A 15,510-nucleotide genomic window follows, 5' to 3' on the forward strand; every position below is an offset into this window, starting at 1 on the left:
CCTAACTTACTCACAGCATTGTGGATGTATCACATCATGATTGCATATTACAGAAAAGGAAATTCCACTGTTTTCAGCCATTATTATTCAATGTAAGATTGAGCTGCATGTTTTCTTGAATTTTTTTTTATCCCAAACATTTACTATATCACCTAAAAGCACATCTCAGAGACATTTCAGGCTTAGTGTCAGACTAGTGAAATAAAGTGTAGCAGTAAACCACACACAGTTTTATGATTTCCCAGTGCATATAAAATTTGTTTACACAATGGTCTCTCAGTATGTTTTAGATTTAGGTGAGTTTTATGCTGGATAGGTAAAATTTTGTAAATTCCAAGGTTTTGTTTCTTTGCCCATACATGTGTGAGCACACACACACACACACATGCCACATGCACACATATATGATGTGATAACCAGCACTTTGGTGTAGTCAGCTAGCACATGTGTCTTTGGTGTAGTAGGGAGACGAGATATCTATGTTGGGATGAGCAGAGAAGTCTTTCTAAAATAAGCAGACAGACTTTAAAGCATAAAAGAAATTTTTCTTTTCTGAAACTGATATTCCAGCCAAGACCACTCATTGAGATGGCCTGGAATCCTTGCACTGAGGTAGCCCATGGCAGTTCAGTATCCAAGTGGCCTCCATAGTAATGGGAAGAGGGACTGTCTCTGACATGAACTGATTGGGCTGCTCTTTGATCACCTCCACCTGAGGGGGAGCAGCCTTATCAGGCCACAGAAGAAGACAATGCAGCTACTCCTGATGAGATCTGATAGACTAGGGTCAGAGGGAAGGGGAGGAGTACCTCCCTTATCAGTGGAATGGGAGAGGGAGAAGGGTGAGGAAGAGGGAGGGGCAGAGGGGGGAGTTACAAGGGTGATACAAAGTGAATAAACTGTATTTAATAAAAATAAAAATAATTTAAAATAGAAATTCTTTTAAAATAATATATGTAGTTTATTAATAATAATATTTTATTATCCAAACATGATTATTATATAATCAAACCATTTCCATAATATGAAGTTAGTTTATAAACTATTTGAATCATAAAAATATTTATTCACTATATACACAGCATAATGTTTAGCTATATATGAAAATATTTGTCATTTTAAGTTGGATTTTTTAGCTTTAAATTCTTTTTGTAAAGAAGGTTTCTTTTTTTAATAATTTTTATTTTTTAAATATTAGTTATAGTTTATTAGCTTTTTATACCAGCTGTATCCTGCTCCCTAATTCCCTCCCAATCCCACCCTCCTTCCCTCTTCTCCTCCCTACCCCTTTCTAAGCCCACTGATAGGGGAAGACCTCCTTCCCTTTCATTTTACCCTAGCTAAAAAGCAAATAATGAGGAACAATTTAGAGACATGAGAAAAACTATGAAAAAAATGTTTTAGGGTTGAGTTTGCTGAACAGAAGAGATGTGTAAATTTTCAAGGGTAATGAATACCATCAAGTAGGTTCAATAAATTAATCAATAATATTTAAATTTTTCATACAATGTTTTTGATATTTTGACTAATGAAATGCCTAATAAACTGCAGAGTTCACATTTTGGTAATACAAATTAACTGAACATGTCTTGGGTGAAGCAAAAAAGGGAAATGATTCAGAAAATATTAATTTTTATCATAATATCTGCCAAAATGCTAAAGCCTGGCTATCTATTATAATGGAAAAACTTACCTAAAATGTTCTGTATGACAGACCCACACATACACATATGTACATATACCACACATACCTTCCATAGTCACTCAAACACATAGAACAACAACATATCAAGGAAAGGGGGCCAACTGTAAATGGGAGAGTGAAAATACAGAGAAGCAGTCAGAATACAAATGTAATTTACATTATGCTGGCATGTCCTAAAACCAAAATAATTAACTTCCCATAATATCAGTAGTGTTTCAAAAGAACTTAGGCAAACAAGAAAAGTTCCATTCCCCCTAGCCACAGCTCATGGAGGAAGGTAAAGAAATTCCCTTCTCTGAAAGTGACAGTCAATTAATGGCTACTCTCACTATAGATTGTGAGTGTATAATACAATACTATAGATTATATCTGTGAAAGCATGAACGCAGGTAGAAGGCCACATCCAGGGTACACTGACCATACTGCATTCTACCATATGATATGACATCCAATAAGAACAAACACATTTTATAAATTGAATGTAAAGATTTGTCACAGAAGTCATGAAATCGTGTTCAAGAGTAACCTAGGGAACAAAATGTACTTGAGGTAAAAGACCCTCTGCATTTTTAGGAGCCTCTTTCACTGTTCTCCAATGCTATGTTCACCACACATTATTCTTTTCACCATGTTCCAATGGAACCCAAGTCTAAATTTAGTGTTAATACCCCTAGTCCCTGAAAATCCTAAAGATTCAATCATAAAATACCTTATAGGCTATTCTAGGAGCACTTTTACTGAATATTCAGGTAGAGTTGAGATTTGAATGTGAAATGTGTTCCTTGAGCTCAAGTGTTTGAGAGAAAGGTCCCCAGCTAGTGGGAACATTTCAAAACATTGTGGAACCTCCAGGAGGTGCATTTTCACTGGAGAAAGTACATCACTGAGGCAGACCTTGAGCTTTTTTTCTTTCTTTCTTTCTTTTTTAAATTTTTATTTAACTTTTATTAATTACACTTTATTCATTTTGTATCCCCCTATAAGCCCCTGCCTCCTCCCCTCCCGACCTTGAGCTTTTATAACTGAGATTCTTGTTCTCTTGCTGCTTCCTGTCAGTGAAGTAACCTGTTAGCCTCATGCTCCTGTTCCATGCCTTCCCCCATGATGGGATGTATCATTCTGGAATCATGAGCTGAAACAAGTCCTTTCGTCCTTACAATGTGGTTGCCAGGTTGCTTTAGAAAGAAAGAAATGAAAGCTAGTAAAAAGAAGAGTGGTCATTGCACTGATAAACCTGACCAAATCATGCAGTTTGCAGGCTTTTTGAAAAAATTTATGGAAAGAGCAGGGAAGTCTTACAATAGTAGCTAGCATAGTCCTAACATTCTGTAAGCAGAGCACAATGGGCCATTCTGGCAGAAGTATAGAACACCAGAATAGAAATGTGGACAATGAAAGCATGGCCCATGAGGTTTCAGAGATGAATAATGACTTGATCTGAATCACTCTAGAGACATTCATGTTATATTCCAGGAGAGAACATTGCTGTAGTGTGCCCCATCTCTTGAGAAATTATATGATTCAGAATGAGGATGTAATGACATATGTCTTTGGTAGAGATCATCTCAATACAGCATAAGTCTGTGGCATGACTAGTTGTCAAGCCCTCTTATTGAGATCTACAATACAAAAAACAAAAATATTTTTCAATGTGGATTTTGGCTATGCAAGGTATGCTGTCAAGTTTAAGAATCCGAAGAGAGGTGACCCAGACCCAGAAAGACATGCATGGCATGTACTCACTTATAATCTTATGAAAGAGTGGGAAGATAGAAAGACCCAGAGGAGACAGGAGTTCCACAAGTAGACCAACAAAGCCATGGGGCCTGGGAAGACTGCAGAGAATGATGCACCAACCAAGGATCATGCATGGAGACAACTTAGTCCCCCTGTTCAGATGCAGCTCAGTCTTCATATGGGTGCCCTAGTAAAGGGAGCAGGTATTGTCTCTGATATGGACTCTTTTACCCACACTTTGATCACTTCCTCCTGGCAGGACTGCCTTGACAGTCCAAGGAAGAAAAGGATCTAGGCAATCCTGATGTGACTTGATAATCTAGGGTCAAATAGTAAGGAAGGAAGGCTCCTCCTTTCTGTGGTCTAGGGGAAGGGAGTAGGGGAAAAGAGGAAGGGATTGACTCAGAAAAGATGAGGGAAGGGGCTACAATTGGGTTATACAGTGAATAAATTATAAAAAATAATTTTTTAAAAGTAAAACAATAAATAAATAAGAACTCCCCCTGCCCCCCACCCCACAGAAAAGAATCCAAAGAGGAAAGTGCAGACAACAAAAGCAACTGTGGTTGTTAAATTGGCAGTATTAAAGAAGAATTTCTCTGCACTGAGAAAATAAGAAAGGTACACTTAATGCAAGAAGCCACCCATGGAAGTCTCAAATTCATGGGGGAAAATGTGTTTGAAAGAAAATGTGTAAACTAGAAATATCGAAAGGTTTCCCTGCTCCTGAAAACAAAACAAAACAAAACAAACAAACAAACAAACAAACAAAAAAACTGCCTAGCACTGTTATTCCAAGCCCCAGTATACAGAAGTCTCAGCAAGTGTGGGTCATTTCATGCTGGCAGCAGAACTCAGCAGTATCAATCATGTGGTACAGATTTTAGATGAAACAGAAGACTGAGGAAGTCCTGGAGTCCAGCTGCAGGAGTCAAGAGAGTTGCTGTGTCTGGGCAATTGGTAGTACTCTGGAATCACTGCAAGGTGGCCCTAAGATGAACTGCATAGAGTTATAAAGGTGAAACCTGTGCTTCAATGGAGACCACAAGATGTTGGAAATCCAAGAGCCTTGGGAAGTGTGTCAAGGAAAGAGATTTACAGTGGTGCAGGCAACCTAAGACAGAGTTCAGTGTTGGGTATAGTAACACTGGAGGGGAGGTTCCACCTCCTATTGAAGCTGAGCTGTTTCCAGTCATGGACCCAGATGCTGGGTTCAGATTTGCTTCCCAGATTTGGTGTTTCTTCTGATTATTTTTGGTTTTGTTTAGCCCACTAATTTTTTCTACTATGCCTTGATTCTTTTCTTTCAGAACAAGACAGTTATTCTGTAAATACTAATACATTAGAAACATAAAACTACACTTTTATTTTGTAGGAACTCACCATTAAAAGTCTTTGGACTTAAAACACTTAATGACTGTGGAGATTTTTATGGCCAACAATACATTTTATATTTTAAGGTGTTTTTAAACCCATAGGAACAAGAGGTGTGTGGTTATGTCTTAAAAGTGGTATGTTTGGGTATTATACTGACAAGGAGTGGAGTTGTGATGGTTAGTGTTTTTTGTTTGTTTTGTTGTTGTTGTTGTCATTGTTTGATTTGTCAACTGGAGGTAATATAGAATCACCTGGAAGATGGCCCCTAGTTCAAGTTAGAGGAGAGTTGTGAAGAATTAGCTAAATTAAGGTCATCATCTGATATTGTCTTTGAGGGATTGTCTTCATGACATTAACTGATGAGGGAAGACCTGTATTAATTATGGGAGGAATAATTCCTAGGCAAGGGATTTTAACTTATATAATTTGGAAAACTAACCTAATCAGTAATGTTCATGAATGCAGTTTTCTGTGCATTATGACAGTGATGCAGTGTGAACAGGTGCTTCAAGCTCCTGCTACTTTGACGTCTCTCCAAGATGTACATCAATAAGAAAGTAAGTAAGACTCTTGGGTCATTTTTGTTGCTCTGTACTTAGTCTTATTTTGCTTGTTTGTTTTGTTTTGCTTTTGGTTTCGTTTTTTAGCATTCCACTGAAATTCAAATTGCAAGATCTGTTCACTTTCACTGGGAAAGGAAAGCAATGCATTCTGTTTGAAGAAAGTCTGAGAATTCCTATTACCTGTCATAGCAAGGTGGCTCAAAGTTTCATTCTGTTCTCTTCTATCTGATGCTATCTGGTTTTCTTATATCAATGATAACATGGCTGTTGGTGAAGATGATATCCTGTCACAGTAAAATGACTGAAGTCATCCTCACAGGAAAAGATTTACTGTAAGCCTTGGGAAGGGGATGAGGGATTTGCTGCATATTCTTTCCAGGATAAGCCTCTTTTGTTAGTAAAACGTGACTAAAATAGAAAAAGCTCAACCAAATATTGAAAATAAATCCTCAGGACACCTTCTTCTTAAGGATAAGCGTCTTCCACATGACACACAATGCTGGAGAGGCATGTATGTACAAAGGGGAATTTTGTGTTGTCTGACTGTATGTATGTGTACCTTGTGCATATTTAGGGGCCAGAAAAGGTTGTCATACCTGCATTTACAGATTGTTGTAATTCAACCTGTGGATGCTTGGAACCAAACCAAGGTCATTTGTAAGAGCATCAAGTGTTCTTAGTCAATAAAAATCTTTCCAAAATATTTAAGTGTGTTTTCAAGAATGGCTAGCGGATAGGTTAGCCACAGGGTGGGGCTATGATGAACAGATATTGAGTAATATTTTGGGCTAAGCAGACATGAATAATCCAGTTTTTATTTTATTTTGCAAAGGGTCTGATTAAAAATCTGGGTTACTACATACTTTTATAATTATTTCTTAACACTTTCAAACAATTGATGACCATGAATAACTGAAATAAAAGATCTATAAGTAATGGGTGCTACCTATCATTTCATTAGTTACAAACACTGTGTGTGTGTTTATATAAGAAATACATATAGAAACTGGGAATTTCAAAAAAAAAACACAAAGAATATGGACAAAAGAACTAAATAAAAATATCTGAAACTAAAACATTCAGAAATGGAATCCAAAATTGAGTTTAACGTCTGAATTTAACATCTCCTTTGTTAATAAAATATGACTACAATAGAAAAAGCTCAACAAAATATTGAAAGTAAATCTCGGGTCATCTTAAGAATATACTTCTTTCACAGGACACACGATGATGGAGAGGTAGCATTGATAGTTTTTGGTAAATCAAGCTGAAAAATAAATGAAATAAAAATTTTATCCTTTAAAAACATAGTTCCTAAAAGCTAGAAAAGAAAAAGAGGATGAAAAGGAAAGGAAGAAAGGAAAGTTAAAGAAGAGAGGGAGGGAAGAAGAAAATAGAGAGAGACCAAAGAGATGGATAAATGATTAATTATACATATTGTTCTTATAAAAGACTCAGGTTAAGTACCCAGCATACACTTTAGGTGGATGATCCTACAAAACCCAACAGACTACAGCAACATGGAGAACAAAAAAGACAGGGAAGAGCAATGTAATACAGGAACAAACACAGTTGGGATAGCCTTCAATTTATCAATAATCAAGGAGCCATGAACAAAGACCCTGTCATCCAGCCTGCTCAATCCCAAGCATACAGAAGGTGTCCAGGAGTACGCCCTTTGGAATGGAGTAGCTAAATTTCATTACCTCAACTATGCTAGGGTCAGGAACTTAATCTCACAATTCTTGTATGTGTAGATCTGCAAGACCCACTTTTTAAAAATATTCCTGGATATCAAAGGAAGAATATCTCCAAATTGTTAAAGAATCAGTCTTAAAAATAGTCAATATTGTGCAATTGTCAAATTGTCAAGATTGTGAATTATCAAATTCTGTTACTGTTCTGAAATGTCTGCAAGATGCTTCATAAATATTAGTTTATTTCAAACAACTGACATGTACAGAATGTATATAAAGCTTTTTAGTTTATATTTGTGTATGAGTGTAAATTGAGTGAGTATACACTCACATACATGCACATATGAAGAGGAGAATAATTTGAATGTTGTTCCTCACCTTCCTACCATTTTTGAAGCATGGTCTCTCACTAAACTTGAACTTTAAAAGAAGACCAGGATGGCTGACCATTACTGCTCTACTTGGCTACATAAAACTGGGAGAATGGTGCTTAAAAAAGGCATATTACAGTCTCATGTAATAGCCAACTATATTCAGAGCATCAGGTAATTCATACTCAGAGGTTTAAGTAGAAGACTCTCAAGAATAAGGTATTCAATCACTAGGACAAGCTGCATATGGCAAAAACATGGGTTACCATAGAGGCATATGAATAAAAAAAAGCTAAAGTAAACTCACTCCTTTCCACTATATCTGGGAAAAACGTTAAAATACATTAAAGAACAATTCTGTACACTGAAAAAAACTGAGGTCATGAGATTCTTTTTTTTAACTTCTTTTTATTTATTTATTACAATTTATTCACTTTGTATCCCAGCTGTAGCCCCTTCCCTGGGCCCCTCCCAATCCTGCCATCCCTCTCTCTTCTCAGACCATGTTCCTACCTTAGTCCACTGATAGGGGAGGTCCTTCTCCCCTTACATCTGACACTAGTCTATCAGGTCTCATCAGGACTGGCTGCATTTGCATTGTGTTCCTCTCTGGCCTGGTAAGGCTGCCCCCTCCCCCCCCACACACATCAGCGGGAGGTGATCAAAGAGCCAGCCACTGAGTTCACGTCAGAGTCAGACCTTGTTCCCATTATTAGGGAACTCACTTGGAGACGGAAATGCCATGGGCTACATCTGTGCAGAGGTTTAAGGTAATCTCCATGCATGGTCCTTGGTTGGGGTATAAGTCTCAGAAAAGACCCCTTTGCCAGAATATTTTTTTTTTTTTTTTGGTTCTGTACTCTCCTTGTGGAGCTCCTGTCCTCTCCAGGTCTTATTATCTCCCCCTTCTTTCATAAGATTCCCTGTACTCTGCCCAAAGTTTGGCTATGAATCCCAGCATCTGCTTTAATACCCTGCTGGGTAGACCCTTTCAGAGGCCTTCTGTGGTAGGCTCCTGTATTGTTCCCTGTTTTCTCCCTCTTCTGATGCCTATCCCATTTGCCTTCCTGAATGAGGCCTGAGCATGTTACCCAGGGTCCTCCTTCTTGCTTAGCTTCTTCAGGTGTATGTATTTTATTATGTTTATTCTATATTATATGGCTAATATCCACGTCGAAGTGAGTATGTACCATGTGTGTCTTTTGATTCTGGGATGTCACACACAGGATGACCTTCTCTAGTTCCCACCATTTGAGTGCAAATTTCATTATTTCCTTGTTTTTAATTGCTGAGTAGTATTCCATTGTGTAAAAGTACTACAATTTCTGCTTCCATTCCTCAATTGAGGGACATCTGTGTTGTTTTCAGGTTTTGGCTATTACAAATAGACTTGCTAACAACATGTTTCAGCAAATGTCCTTGTTTTATGCTTGAACATATTTTAGATATATGCCTATGAGTGGTATAGCTGGATCTTGAGGTAGCACTATTCCTAATTGTCTGAGAATGTGCTAAACAGATAATTCTCAAAAGAGGAATATCTAATGGCAGAGAAACACTTAAAAATTCTCAATGTCCTTAGTCATCAAGGAAATGCAAATCAAAATGACCCTGATATTTCACCTTACACCTGTCAGAATGGCTAACATTCAAAACTCAAGTAACAGCATGTGCTGGAGAAAATGTGGAGAAAGGGGAACTCTCCTCCATTGCTAAGATCGGAAAGGAGAGGAGAACCTCCCCTATCAGTGGACTTGGGGAGTGGCATTCATGCAGAAAGGAGAGGGAGGGTGGGACCGGGAGGGGAGGAGGGAGGGGCTTATGGGTGGATACAAAATGAATAAAGTGTAATTAATAAAATAAAATAAAAAATTCCCCCCCCCCAAAGAAATGATTCACAGATGTTTCCCTGTCTCTTCCATTTTACAGTTCGTAAGAGGATCTGGATATCTTATCTTGTTTATATTTCATAGATAACATTGGTGCCTACCCTTATAGCATAAAGCCTCTCTGGCTCATTCTGCATGATTCCAGAAAATGCTTTATGTATAAAATTTATAGAAAACAAGTTAATGGGTCTTCTAAGTATTCCTTATCCATAGACTAAGGAAAATACTTTGTTTTCATATACTTACGCATTTCATGGTAGTAGTGGTGTGCATGTCACGGCATGCACAGGTAGCAGTGAGAGGACAGCTTTCAGGATTTGGCTCTCCATGTGTGTTTTAGAGATTGAACTCAGGACATCAGGATTTGCTGTAAGCATCTTTATCCACTGATACATCTCTGTGTCCCAAGAAAAAGGACTTCTATCTTAAGAAACAACTTTCACACAATTTGCCCGTGGAGTCTGAAATAAAAGAACTTTTCACGGATTTAAGTCAGCAAGATGAAAATGAAGGTTATATGTGCATTCTAAAAGCAGGTTAATTAAATTTATGACTGACTTCAACTACTAAACCTGTCACTAACTGGCTGAATCTTGAATATGTTGCTTATCTTCAAGGGCCCTCAATTTTCCCTATGACAGTTACAGTAACAGGACTCTCCTAACAAGGCTTTACAATAAGGTGATTCAGCAATTCAACTGTTTCAGAAAAGAACCAACTTCCAGGGGCTATTATAAAATAATGTCAGAAACACAGTAACAAGCTTTGGTGGATATTTTGAAAATGGGACTGCATCATTTGTGAGTATATATTAGAGTTTAAAACTGATGAACAAAGCCTAAATAGCAATGTAAAAGTATAAGAGAGAGATGCATGTAAGATTGGGCACGATTAATTAAGCTAAAGAGAGAGGATAGAATTGGAGGTTAATCTGGGCTACATAATGAGGATATGAGACTATGAATCAATTAATAAACAATTAAAATAAAATTAAAACATAAAAAATCAAAAGCAATATAAAATATAATATCACAAATATAGTGATAGTGCAATGATGATTAATATTGCACTAATATTAATATTAATATTAATCAATGTCAATTCTGGAAGCATAAAAGTATATAAAATAACTATATAAGTTAATATCTAGTATGATGTACTCTAGAGTGTCAGAATATATAGCCATATGCTGTGTGACAGTTTTCATAAGAAGTCAGGAACAAATGTCTGCTCACACAAAATAAAGAATTGACAATAAACCAATGTAAGGATAGCACCAAAGTTCAACTAGGGGAACAAATGAGCTTAATGGAGTTCCTTCTAGAAGTGAGGATGAAGGTTACTTATAGATGTAGGAAAGAATCAATGGCAGCTGAAAGCACAGCCCATCTGGAGTGAGGACTCATGCAGCTGGAAAACCTGGGCCAGTCTGCATGCCTTTTAGGCAGCTGCACAGCTTGGGGACTGTCTTCCAGGAAGCTTGGGGACTGTCTTCCAGGAAGCTTGGCAGCTCTCTGGTATCTTCCAGGCAGCATGGCAGGCCTCTCTTCCAGGCAGTTCAGTCAGTCTCTGTTTCAGTCCTTACTGCTTACACAGTCTCAAAAGGGACTAGCCTTGTGAGTCAGGTTAGAACTAGGGACTTACAAAGACTCTCTAGTTCTTTAGATCCTGAGCATTTACACTTCCTCCAGAATACCCTAAGTCCTAAGGAGCTTTGGAGGAAACTGCCAGGCAACAAAATTCAGCTATTTTGTCATCCCAGTAGACTTAACCCCATTGACTGACATTTTCCTTTCCTCTCCTGTAGTTCTCCTCAGTGGATATACTGGCAAATGACTCTGACTTTGCAGGGTCAGACCTTTGCATGAACATTAAGTTACAACTGATTTGCATGTCTTGTTCATAAAGTGTATGATTTGCTAATTTTCCTTATAATGATAAAATGCTTTATTTACTTACTGAGCTTAAAATCGACACAGTCTTGATTGTATTTATGAAAAAGAAATGCTAAAGAAACAAAAAGTATGAATCCAAAATTTGAAAGCTGGATCCTGACATTGGTGGTTGACACATTCACGTGGGAGAGAGCTGCATAGATCACTGAACACTGGCTCCAACAGCATCTCATAAATATGATAATTATTAGGAAGTTAAAATTACAATGCTCTCATCTCCCCTGATTATTTTTGGTTCTGTTCCATACTCCATTATCTCTCTGCTCTTTGTAAATCAAGCCTTTGAGGTCTGACTTTGTGATTATGGTCCCTGAGAACAGTTTTGTGTTTGTCCTGAAATGGCACCTTTGAAAGGCAAATCCTTCCACCTGCTGCAGATAAAATGTTCCTCAGCTCTCTAACCTTTGAAACTGTAGGTGTAATAGCCACACAAAAGGATGGAAGTCAAACAGAACGTGGATGAAATAAACTTCTTTTTTAAGTGTTGATCTCTTTCTGTGACTGCAAATTTCCAGAAAAATAAATTATTTTAATTGGCAAGGTTATTAGGGACTGGAACATAGGCAAAGCCAATCATCTTCTGCTCATCATGGTGTGAAGAGAGTGTAGAATTTTCATGTATCCCTCGGCTTCACTTAAGGTCAGGCATAGGACTTTGGGACATTTTCTTTTCTTTCTAGGAAATGAGATCAATACATTCTTTTTTTTTTTCTTCTCAGAAAGAAAGAAAAAAAGACAGAAAGGAAGAAAGAAATCAGAGAAAAATAAAAGAAAAAAAAAAGCTGAATGACTTTAGACACCTCTAATCTTAGGCCTCAGAAGGCATAGGCAGGTGGATCTCTGTGAGCTCATGGGCAGCCTATCTACAGAGTGAGTTCTAGGACAGCAAGGGCTAAGCATGGAATGCCTGTCTTAAAAAACTAAACACAAATAAGTAAGCAAGTAAATAAATAAATATAAAAAGGAAATGTTTATCTTTAAAAATTTAAGAAACTACACCTAAATTTTTATTAAATTTATTTTGTGGGTGATGTATGTTTGTGTTCATGCATAGACCTATGTGTTCATGTTTCCATGTGTATATATGTGTGTGTGTGTGTGTGTGTGTGTGTGTGTGTGTGTGTGTGTGTGTGAGCGTATCACAACCCCCATGTGGAGATCACCCATGAAGAGGTCAATTTCCTCTCTCCACCACATGAGTGCTGGTGATGGAACATGGGTCATCAGGCTTGGCTGCAAACCCCTTTACCAGCTACTTCATCTTGTTTGCCTCTCCCAATCCACCTTTTTCAATTTCTTAAATTAACTTACAAAACAATAGCTTTGCTTCCCTATGAGATGTTCATGCATAAGTCAGTTTCATTGATATCTGCTGTCCACTTCACACTCCATTTGCCCCTGTACTTTGGACCCAGCACTTGGCATTCCACTTTGTTCTATTGTCCTCCCAACCCTTTTACTTAACAAACCTCTCTCTATCTCTGTCTCTCTCTGTTTCTCAATCTCTCTCTTCTAGTCTGTTTTTGTGTCTGTCTCTCTGTCTCTCTTTTCAGTAAGATGGATCTCTTTCTAGTTCCTTGATATGTTTGCTCACCCAGATACACAAATTTAACAATTACAGGTTAGGATCTCCATTTGTATGAGTGAGAGAGAATATACATTATTTGTCTTTATAATCCTGAATTGCCTCATGTTCCATCCATTTTTATGCAAATTTCATAATTTTATTTTCATTCATATTTGAATAAAATTCTACTCCAGTACTGCATTTTAGGAGGTGGTTTATGAGCATGTTGGGGAAACTTAGGCTGACTAAGAAAGAAGGCTGACTGGGTCCACTTCTTTTATTTGTAAATATCCACATTCAAGTTAATCATAGATCTGGGGAAAAATTAAAAAAAAATAAAACATTTCTGCAAAGAGATACATGAAAGTATCCAACAAACAATACTATATAATCGTTCTAAATCTCCACCCATTAATTAATAGCTATACACCTTTGTCAAGACCTTGTCAGTCAACAATGTACCTAAGTTTATCTGCAAGGCACTTCTAGTCTCAGTGGTGTTCACATGGTGTAATGGGAACATTAAAAATGCTCCTGAGTACAGGCTGTAGTATTTATTGCTGGAGTTTCTAATGGCACCATGTTGTCAAACAGGCTTTATGAATTTAGCTCCATATCACAGTTCATTGTCAAGGAAAGTCAGAGCAGAAACCTGGAGGAAGGAATTCAAACTTATAAAAAGTAAATCTGCATACACTTTCTATTCTATGTGTTTTTTTCCCCCCTTGGGAAAGATGAAAAGAATTCTGAGTAACAGTCTACTTCTCACACATCCTGTTTCCCTGCAGGCTGCCTATTGCCATTCCATAGCCAATTTTCTTTTTCGTGATTTTATAATTTATCTGAGTTGTTTATTAAGTTGCCAGAATAAAGTGTTGAAAACAAAATACAATTTTACTTTTTAACTTCCACTCTGAATGGGAAGAGAGAAAAATAAATTGAAATACCTGTAATTCACATTTACCCTGAACTTGAGAAATCAGTTAAACCTCTTTGAATGTTTGTAAGTGAAATGGCCCTCACAGGCTCCAGAGCTTGGAGATTTTGCTCCCAAGGCTTCTTCTTATCCCCAAAGTCTTAGCAATGGCTGCAAGTATGTGTGTGTGTGTGTGTGTGTGTGTGTGTGTGTTTGGAGGGTGTTGTTGTTTTGTTTGGTTTGGTTTTATGACACAGGGTTTCTCTCTGTAGCCTTGGCTATCCTGAACTCACTTTGTATACCAGGCTGGTCTTGAACTCTCCGAGATCCTCCTGCCTCTCCTCCGAAGTGCTGGGACTACAGGCATGTGCCACTGTACCTGGTTTGGATGCAAGTTTTAATAACTGAAAGGAAAAGGCAGATAGTTGGAAGAGCTTATCCAAGGAAGGATATCTAAGCCAAATCAACAAGGCACTGGGAGGAGTAAGAAAGGGGAGTGTCCCAGGATTCTATAAAGCCTTCATTCCCAAGCCCAGTTATTGGAATCTCAGGTCTTCATGAGAGCTGTCTGTCTTCCTTAATAAAGTTGGTTATTCTCTCTCCACTCTCCCTCACTGTTGCTTCTTTTTCTTCAGTGCCTGCCAGTGTCTGTTTCTCCACACCCATGACTTTCTTTTTCTTGCTGTCTGTGGCTTTGGAGTTCCTCACATCTTTGATTTTTATTTTCATTGCATCTCCATCTTCCTTCCAGATGATACAATTCTTTGTCCCATGGACTGAACCCTAGTGAACCACCCCTCATCCCAAATCCCTGCCATTGCAACACTTATGATCCAGAGCCCAGGAGTGAATCACAAACTTCTGCATGTCACATTTTAGAAAAGGAATTAAGTATGGAGTGAACGAAGATCCTGATTAATAGATATGCAAAAGTCAGGCTGTGTTCCACTCCTCCCTCCAACCAGATTTACTATCTATGCATGCCACATGTATGATCAAAATGTGTGAAGAATGGATTTCAGTGCTGTTTTTATAAAGAAGGAGTCAACAATGTTTCCCTATTGTACCCTTCTCTTTTTGGGAGGGGTGCATTTTTATCCTTAGGAAATCCCTGCCAGATAAGTAATTCAGGGTACATGAAAGATTAAGATCACAGATACATGATGTGAAAAATATCAGCATATATGAAGTGCTAAGCTATATGATTGTTGCCAATGGTAAGAATTTTGGTATGGATTCTATTAGATGAAGTAATATAGATCTATATTATTGCTTAAGACACAGAAACAAAGAACTCCAAAATACTCCTATGTCAAGATATGAGGTGGAGAATCCCTGGAAGGCACCAGCACAGTTACTGTGCAATATTCCAAAAGCAAGACATTTCACGTCAAATAAAAGAAAAAGTGAGAAGTAAAGCTGAAGCTGAAGGTTATTGTTTACTCTCCAGATGCATGCGGCATATGCATACCACATTTACACAGAAAGTCATAAACATACAGGGAAAAAGAAGAAGTGGGATGGTTGAAAGTGCCAGCAGGGGGTGTTATGAGCTGGGGCTCTAGATTAAGTATATCTTCTTTGTCAATTAAAAAATTACAGATAAGTCTGCACCAGGTAACAAGGATATTACAAGTTATCAGCTATTAAAAACAATGACATCATGATATTTGCACACAAATGGATGGAGCTAGGAGAGATCATCCTGAGTGAGGTAACTCAGACTCAGAGAA

Source organism: Meriones unguiculatus, chromosome 18 (genome assembly GCF_030254825.1).
Source record: "Meriones unguiculatus strain TT.TT164.6M chromosome 18, Bangor_MerUng_6.1, whole genome shotgun sequence".
In the NCBI taxonomy this organism is placed as follows: domain Eukaryota; kingdom Metazoa; phylum Chordata; class Mammalia; order Rodentia; family Muridae; genus Meriones; species Meriones unguiculatus.